This window comes from Taudactylus pleione, unplaced genomic scaffold, assembly GCF_031769625.1.
Source record: "Taudactylus pleione unplaced genomic scaffold, aTauple2 ptg000231l, whole genome shotgun sequence".
Classification (NCBI taxonomy): domain Eukaryota; kingdom Metazoa; phylum Chordata; class Amphibia; order Anura; family Myobatrachidae; genus Taudactylus; species Taudactylus pleione.
This window is the reverse complement of record NW_028284633.1, coordinates 1,734,344-1,744,137: the sequence shown is the minus strand read 5'-3', so window position 1 is coordinate 1,744,137 and position 9,794 is coordinate 1,734,344. Positions and strand designations below refer to the sequence as shown.

The 9,794-nt window shown below is 41.2% G+C and overlaps 1 pseudogene; it reads right to left on the bottom strand.

The window, feature by feature from the left end:
* Positions 1-4,012: 4,012 nt before the first annotated feature.
* LOC148516913 (uncharacterized) lies at positions 4,013-5,879 on the bottom strand (annotated as a pseudogene).
* Between the last annotated feature and the right edge of the window lie 3,915 nt (positions 5,880-9,794).

The window sequence follows — 9,794 nt, the reverse complement described above, 5'->3', positions numbered from 1 at the left end:
AGAAGCATGCCCCAAGAAGTGTATTAGAAATGTGTTGGGTGTTCCTAGGTGGTTACAGGGGGCTGGCTAATCAGACGCAGATGTAACAGATGCAGATGTAACATGGTATGGGTGTGTTGTTCAAAGTGGTTGCATATAGACACACTGAATTGCTCACATTGGAGGCCGTACTCAGGTGGATAATAGGGCTGGTGAAAGTTTTAAAGGTGCAACCGATAGGGCATCTAAGGCGCACAAAGCATGGTTGCAGCATCAATAGACACTGACATTGGACATCAAAGTCCCTGCATATTTGAATGTACACCAGTGAAAGGCATTGTAGTGGCATTAGCATAAAGTCACAGACTCAACTGCAGCAAAAGACAAAAGAAAAGCTGCAACTGAATCCAACTCCAAATCATGTCTCATAAGAAGGTATCCCACCCCCTCAACAGACTCTGCCTTATTAGGGCTGTTTCCATAAATTTCCCGGGCTGGTTTTCAATCCCAATCCGCCCCTGCTTGGAGGTACCCCAGAAACCTCCACATGGCACTATAAGGACCAGCACATCCTCCCAATGCTGGCTCCCTTCATGCCTCTCAAGACTGCAAACAAAAAGTATGGTGGTCGCTCACATCAGCTTAATGATATTGCTCAGGTGCTTGTAAAGGGCGGGGTTTATACTGAACCACAGAAAAAAAAGGATTCCCCCCAGCTCACTGCAGCAATATCAATAAAAAATACTTAAATCCTACATGATAATAGAGATTCAGAGGTATTAGTTACATACATTTGCAAATATATGAATAAGCGCCAGGCCATTGTCAAGGCTCCTCTATACTGGCGTCCCTAACATTAGCATGTAGCAATAATTATTTTCTCTTTTTTTTTCTGGGGTAATATGTGCAGGAGATGTTTCACTACCAAGTCCCTTCGATTGTCAGTTCTGTGTTTCCCCCTTACCAGTCGACTGGGAACCCCAATGAATTAAACAGCAAGTCGTGTTTAATAGATTGAGACTGAAAGCTCATTTATTCCGATGGGGTTAATATAGCAGATTCTTGTAAAACACACAGTATCTCATTTGTTACAGAAAACAGGATGTGGTTCGGAGAAGTAAGACACATACTAATCTTTAGATACAAGGGTATTTCCAGAGTCTAGTGCACTTCCTCTTTTGAGATGGTCTTAAACCTTAAGCATATGACACCAAGACTTTTGTTACATTATAAACATCTATAAATTTCTAGACGAGACAGCAGGGGAAATAACCCACAGATTAAATCAGCTGATCCTAAACTAGGGGAACATGCAGAAACACACATTCCCAGCAAAGGTTATTAGTTCATAAGATATCAAAGCAATAATCAGAGATCAGTATTATTTATAACTATATATGCTTGATTACATAGGGGGGAATACATTTATCTCTCTCAATTCCCTCCTTTTTATAATTAATCTGATCTAGCAGTTGAGCTTCTGGCAGTACAATTTGTCTACCTATCATACAGTTAAGCAAACAGTTTAGGAAGAATGGTGCTAATGGCTATGGCCCCACTGAGATGATGCTAATCATACTGTCCAAGCGGGGGGCTTAAAGGCGCGAATCACACATATCCATTCTCGTAAGCTGTTCACGACTTTTCTTTGCCCAGCTCTTCTGCAGTTCTTTGTATTTGGAGGAGTCCAATGCGTTAGTCACACGTTACTTACAAACTGAAAAACAACAGAAAAACACTTTAAGACATACATATATCAATAATCCTAGGCTCACTATTTTCAGAAGGAACATCAAAATGCCCACAATCCATCCTTTTATCCCACTAAACCAGTTAGCTGGATTGAGCCAGGAAAACCATCCATCTGTAGAAATGTCATATTCAGGGTCATTGTGTTTTTTCCTGAATTCTTCCTTTAATTCCTGTATTTTATCTAAATGTTCCTCTATAGCTTCTTCTATAGAGTCAGTTCTATTGAGGTAATTACAACAGGATTCTGCTACTACCATGCACATTCCTCCTTCTTTTGCTGTCAAGTAATCCAATACCATTCTATGTGCCTGGGCTTCCCTCTTTATCATTTTTACATCATCCAGCACCAATCTAAATGTCTCATCATATATTTGGGTTACATTATCTAGCAGTTTTGCTAGGGCTTCTATGTTATGTGCATTCTGTATTGTACCTCCTGCTAGTGCTAAGCCCATTTTCTTATACCATGGAATGAATATTAAGTCATGTGCATGTGTATTACTTTTCTTTATACTACGGCGGGCTAATTGGTGAGTATGTTGGGCAGCTTGCACCTGTTCTACAGTATATTCCTTCTGAATTCGCACTGCAGGAATGACTCGTCCTATAGTGCACATGCCTGAAGCCCCATAAGGTATCCACTTATAAGCACGTCTCCCACACAGAATACAACCCTTGTTCTAGGATATATGTATATCCCAGAACCACTCCGTATGCCACTTGAAGCACACTTGAATCTCTGCTGTGTCGGGTTATTCTGCGATATTCACTTATGTTTTGGGAGTATGGGCCTAGTATGTCTCGATTATTTATACATGAATCGTTTGCTTTGAACCACTCTCGTATAATTGCATTGGTTTGATTAATCTGTACTTTGATTTCTCGGTGTACTACCAGTTGTCCTTTGTCACACCATCCTAGATAATATCCTTTGTTATGAGTGGAATTTGTTGTGAAATTTACTTGGGCCTGTGAACATTTTACCTGTCCTACTCGTGCCTGAGTTGGAGTTAATACGAACCCATCTGGAAAGATTCGTTTAGTTGTGACTGGAGGTGCTTCTATGCAGAATTGTGGATATCCGATGGTATATGCTGTCATAAATGAGACAGGAGTCTCTGCCATCGTTTTGTTATATGTGCTGCCCAGACTATAATTAAGTTCCTTAAGCTCTGATAAAGTCAGTGGTACTGCTACCCAATGCATGGACCTAGCACTGACTGGGGCATGTGTGCATATCCAACAATCAGTCAAATTCAATGCTCGTGCTACCATCATGTGGGACTGTATAACTGAGTTGGGCCACACTGCAATGTCCCTTTTTCCTCTTGTCAAGGTATGATTAGTTTGAGTAAAATTCTTCTGTTCCTCAGCCTCTATTATCATTATTCCAAAGAAATATGTATAGGTGAGCACTATAAAGAGGCTTATACACATAATGCATCCCCACACACCTCTATCTGGATTAGGACCCATTAATTCTTTCCACATGATCATATTTTTTTTTTTTTTTTAAAAATCAAACTTAACTTTAGTGAGTTTGCAATGTGACGCGTGAATCCAAGTCTCTCTCCCTTTAACTTTCACCGATGTTGGAGTAGTCAGTAACACTTGGTATGGCCCATCATATCTGGGTTCCAGCGATTTCCTGACGTGTCTTTTCAGATAGACCCAGTCACCTGGTTGCAGCTGATGTGGACTGAGATCTGCCTTAGAATCTGGGAGAGAGGCGAAAGCTAGAGAATGCAGAGAGGTAAGTTTTTCAGTTAAGGCTTTTACATATGCAGTTAAGTCAGCATGTTTATGTTGCATTTCTTGTGGATAATAACATCCTATCTTAGGGATAGTCCCAAACAAAATTTCATATGGAGACAGCCCTGTGGCTTTAGATGGGGTGGTTCTTATACTAAACAGAGCTATTGGTAAACATTCTAACCAATTTTTCCCTGTCTCTTGTGCTGCTTTTAATATCTTAAGTTTAAGAGTTCCATTGAATTTCTCTACTAGGGCACTGGCCTGTGGCCTGTAGGGCGTGTGAAAGGCCTGTTGAATCCCCAAATCTTCCATGATATGAGTCATTACTTCTCCTGTGAAGTGTGTGCCTCTATCTGATTCAATTACCTCTGGTACTCCATACCTACAGACGATTTCTGAGAGGAGTTTTTTTGCTGTGTTCCTTGCAGTGGCTTTAGCCACTGGCCAGGCCTCAATCCATTTTGTGAAGGTGTCTAAACAGACCAGTACATATTCATAAATTCCAACTCTGGGCATCTGAATATAGTCAATTTGCAGTCTCTGGAAAGGAAAATAACTTTTTGGAATGGCTCCCATGGTAGTCTTTACCTTTTGTCCTGGGTTGGAGATCCCACAGATCCAGCAGGCTTGTACAAACCGTGCAGCTGCAGGGAAGAGTCCTGGAGCTATCCATCTTTCCTTTACCAGGTTTCCCATTTGATCTTTTCCTATATGCGTGAGACCATGAGTAACTTGACACATGGGTGGGTACAATGCCCTTGGTAGACATAATAGGTTACCTGCTTTCCATAGTCCTGTGAATTCCTCCTTGCAGGCTCCTTTCCTTTCCCATGATGATTTTTCTTCTGGTCCTGCTTGTTCTTGGAGTTTTTGTAGGTCTTGAAAATCTGGCATTGTTGTTGTACCTTCAGTTTGTGTGACATATGCTGTTATGCCTTTGTAAGGCTGTTTAGCTGCTTGTTTTGCTGCTCTGTCTGCTGTGCAATTCCCTTTGGTTATGCTGGTCTGATTTCTGGTATGTGCTTGAACCTTAATAACAGCCACTTTATGGGGTAATTCAAGTGCTTGAAAAAGTTGTTTTATAAGTTCTGCATGTTGTATTTGTTTGCCTGTCACTGTTTTAAAGTCTCTGCTTTTCCATATGTTTCCATAATCCTGCGTAACCCCCCAAGCATATCTTGAATCTGTATAGATGTTGGCTGTAGCTTTTTCTGCATATTCTAGAGCCTTTGTGAGAGCTACTATTTCTGCTGCTTGTGCTGATAGATGTGAGGGTAGTGGTCCTGCTTCTATGATGTCATCTTGTGTGGTTACAGCATATCCTGTGTAAGGTGTCCCATTTTCATAATATCTAGAGCCATCTACAAACAGTTCATAATGTGCATTTGGGAGAGCAGTGTCTGTAACATGTGGTAAAGGTGAGGCTTCTTGATCCATAAGGGCCAGACAATCATGACAGTCAAAATTTTTTTGAGTTGTATATTTTATCATCCCTTACTTGATCATTTTGCTCTTCATCACTTGCAGTGCAGGCATATAAGTCTGAATAGACCATATTTCTCCCTCCTTTTGAATCTAGTGATTCAGGATCTTCTTGTTGCTCGAGTAAGCTTGGAAGGAGAGTGGCGGGGTTGAGGGTAGTACATCTTCTTATAGTTACGTTAGTTGCACTGAGTAATGCCACTTCATATTTGGTTAGCCTTGCTGCTGAAAGGTGTTTAGTTCTGGCTTGTTGAAGTATTTCTGTTACTGCATGGGGTACTTGAATAGTTAACGGATGATCAAGTACGATGTCTGTGCTTTTGTCTTTTAAGACTGCTGCTGCTGCTACCGCTCTGATGCAAGTAGGTGCCCCTTGGATAATGTTGTCTAGCTTGCTGGAGTAGTAGGCCACTGGTCGTTGCTTCAGTCCATGTTTTTGGGTGAGCACTCCTAGTGCATGGCCTTTTTGTTCGTGGCAGTAGAGGGTGAAGGGTTTGCTGTAATCAGGTAAGCCTAGGGCCGGGGAAGTGGTGACAGCTACTTTGAGTTGCGTCACTGCTTCTTCCATCTGCTGGGGAGTGGGATATGGGCCCTCCTTTTTGGTGCTGTCATACAGTGTCTGCATGAATACCGAGGCTAGGGGGACCCATTCGCGGCAATATCCTAGGAGACCCAAAAAGGAACGGACTTGTTTTATAGTCTTTGGTACCTTGGCTTGTAATATCAGCTTCTTCCTTTCCTCTGTTAAATGCCTTGTGCCGTGTGAGATGCAATGTCCTAGAAAGATCACTTTCTGTTTTGCTAGTTGTAGTTTTTCTTTGGAAACTCTGCAGTTTTGTTCCTCCAGGAACTTTAACAAGGATACAGTCTCTTCTTGGCACTTGCTTTCAGATGTGGTAGCTAGCAGTAAATCATCAACATATTGGATGAGTTGAGTTTCATCTGGAAATAAAGGTCTCCATGCTTGAAGTATTGTGGACATAGCTTCAGAAAAATCACTTGGTGAAGTGGCACCCCCTTGTGGCAAGCGTGTCCAGCAATACTGTTTTCCTTTATGTGTAAATGCTAGTAGACGCTGGGAATCTTTTGTAATAGGAACAGAGAAAAAAGCATTTGCAAGGTCTGCTACGGTGAACAATCTTGCTGAGGGTGGTATCTGATTTAGGAGAGTATGTGGGTTTGGTACTATTGGGGTGTTGACTACAAGTCTCTTGTTTATTTCCCTCAAATCATGAACCAGTCTGTATTGTACTTCTCCTTGTTTTCCTGTACCCCGCTTCTTTACAGGGAAGAGAGGGGTGTTGAAAGGGGACCTGCATTGTATTATGACCCCTATGTCCAAGTATGTTTGCAGCTGTTGTGAAATAGCATTTTCTTGTGCTGGTGTGAGTGGGTACTGTTTAACAGAGACTGGTATGGTACCTGGTTTGAGGGATAGTTGTACTGGCTGTACTTGTAGAAGTCCCACATCAGTCTTTCCTTTTGACCACAGTCTGTCAGGTACAGTTAAAATCCATTGTGGCAGCGAGTCAATTGCTGGATGTTCCTGAAATAGATAAACTTGTATGGCTGCCTCAATACTATTGCTCACCTCATTTGGAATATTGCTGGTGTACTTGACTCCTTTTGGTGTGTATTGTATTGAGGCTTGCATAAGTGCGAGTATATCTGCTCCCAACAGGTTCACCGGACAGGTGGGAGAGGTAAGGAATGCCACTGGAACTGGAGTAGGTTCATCATTAATAAGCAAAAAGAGTTGTTTACTTTCTTTGAGAGGCATTGCTTGACCTCCCAGACCTGTGCCTTGTATTGTCTCTGTAGTAAGAAGTTGAGGGGGGATCTGATCATGCATAAAAACTGATTTCTGAGCTCCGGTATCAATCACACAATCGAGTTCTTGTCCTGTGGGTAAAGTAACAGTGACAGTACCTGTGGGTGTGGTGTTATCCTGAAGTGAAGCAAAGACAGGCACTGATGACACGGGAGCTGTATATCTTCATGCTTGTGGGTGCTGCATTTCTGCAGTGTACGGATGTTCAGACATCTGTCACTGTGATAACAAATATTTCTGATGCTTTCTGCAATCCTTTTTTTGGTGTCCTGGAAGTTTACAAAAGAAACACTTGCCTGCCATATCATTACCTTGGGAGTCATACTGCTTCCTCTGTGTATAACCTTTAGTTGGTTGCTTTGCAGTTGTTCTCTGCCGCGGTGGCTGACTCTGAACCAGATTCACCATCACTACCTGTGCTTTTGTAGCTTTCTGGTCTTTCTTATCCTGTTCAACATCCTCAATCCCTTCCAATACTTGTAAAATTCCTTCAATATCCATTACCATGGCTTCCGGTCTGATCTGAAATAACTGAGTTCTCAAGTCATTTCTAAGTCCATTCAAACACTTTGTTTTACACAGCCTAGCTCCTGCTGCTTCTGTAACAGGATAACCTTCTTCTTCCTGTCTAGTAATTAGTTTATCATAATATGCCCGTACTGTGTCTGTTTTTTTAACTAAATCTGGTGCAGCTGGAGCAGTTTGTTGAATCTCTGCACATCTCCATTGTATTCTATTTAGTAACAAGTTTCCGCTATGTTGGCTATATCTTGTTCCTACTGCGGGAAGTGCCACAATTTCTGGTCTGTCCTGTTGAACTCCCTGAACAATGATTGCAATTATTTTATCATATTCTCCATGTCCTGCTGATGCTTTTACAATTTGTTCCAGATCTACCCAACATGTTCTGTAAATAGTTTTAACCTGTTCCATTTTCTGATAAAACGTATGTGGATGTCGTCTGATATCAGGCAAATCATTAACAATTCTTAACATATCAGATTGAAACCATGGGTTATATACCTCTTGTTCAATGTATTCAGGACCATTTGCAGGATCTACTTGCTCTGCATTAAACCTGGGATTTGGAGATGTTTGTACTCTTATAGGTAAAATGTGATGTCCCTCTGGACCCGCTATTGTACCCCTACAAGGACTCATGTTATGGGGTGCCAGTCTTTTTAGTACATATGACATTTTTTGTTTATTTGTAAGGGAAGTATTAGTTACATTACTACCTTGATTACATGGTGGGGCATCAGGTGATACCCAGTTATCACAAGCGGGACATTTCTCTGAACCCTCTGGGACACAAAAATGACAAAACGTACATTCTCTTCCTCTAGTTATATCTAGATTTACTTTATCTTGTGATTCTATACCACACCCTTGAATGGTATTTAAGTCAATCCTGGGATACAAGTTCTGAGATGTTAATGTGGATACTTCATTTTGTATTGCAGTTGATGGAGCTGCCAGTCTAACTGGTACATATAGTGGTGGGTTATCTATAACATCATTTAAATCAGACCTTTTCCTATGCTCATCCTCTATTTCTTGTGTAACTGTTTGCCATATTGTGACAGTGTCTAAATAACTCTTCTTTGTCAACCAGTCTATATTATTATTTCTGAACCGTTTCCATTTGTCAGGGTCTAGCGTACCTTCAGGTGGAAATCCTGCTCTTTTGAAAATAACAGAAATACCTTTGAGAGCTTTCGCGCCCTCTCTCTGACAAATTATTTCTAGGGGACTCAGTTCCCTAGTCCTTGTACTAACTTGTGCACCCATTATCTGTGTGAGGGATCAGGTCACGGGATAATACTGTAGTGGGCTACTCAACTGTATCACACTGCTTAGATTACTGTAATAATTAGTCTAAAATCTGTTATTTTCTGAGCTTTCTATGTATATTGTTCGTTTTCTTTTGCCACTGACTGATACGTTCAGAATAAACACTGGGACTTCCTCTTTCAATAATTCTCTGTACTGACAGGGGAAATTTTTTACTATCACTATAACACAGTATTTCAAATTGCAGAGGTACAAAATTAATAGGTAAATCAACCAAACAATCAGGAAACCCTTGTCCTACAAATCTGTCAATTATGTCTCATTTATCTCTCTCATATGCATCTATGCAGCTTTAAACGTGAGATAAAAGAAAAGGGAGCGCAAATAGAATTCATGTACATTTAATAAAAATTGAAATGAAAAAGTGGAATACAAGGAATTAATATCACATAAAAATAAACATAAATTACACATAGGATGCACAATAATGATAAAAAATCACCTTGGCCTCAAACAATTATATGGATGAGGACAGCAACATATTGATACATATATGAAGAAATGTACCAGTGATTCAAAAATAGTATACACTGTAACTAATGTCCTTAAAAAGAACGTGATGTATCCAATCACACAGGAAAGAAGATGATTCAGTTTCCAAATGTCAGCAAAAATCGGAAACAAGTGTTATCCTGAGGTCCCTGCACTTATAGTGTTGTAAACCTAAAGGGGGCTGGTTAATAGCAAGGGTTAACCCAGTAGAGCATGTTGACCTTAGTTGTAAATGTTCAGTTAGTACAGTACTTAGCTGATTCGTGGTGTCTTAATGACCGGTCTGTGCACATCGGGTCAGTAATCCTCCTGGTCCCGTCCTCTTACATGCAGCAGGCAGTGTCCGGAATGCCGCTCTGAGGTGGCCGTGTGGAGGGAAAACAATGGTCAGAGGTTCTTCTCCGTCTAAGCTTGTGCATGGTGCGACGGGGTAGCAGGGTCAATCCTCTCGCTCTCTGGTCATGCTGTGACAGGTACCGGTAGAGCCGATGTATAACAGCTCGTGGTTAGTTCAGGAGTAATTGTGGCTGTAAGTGAACCGGTGATGGCCGGAAGGAGACAACTCATGGGGGTCTGAGAAGTCTAATGCGGCAAGTGTCCGTGTGGAATAGGATAGCAGCTTTAAACGACAAATAGCGTTTAATGGTGC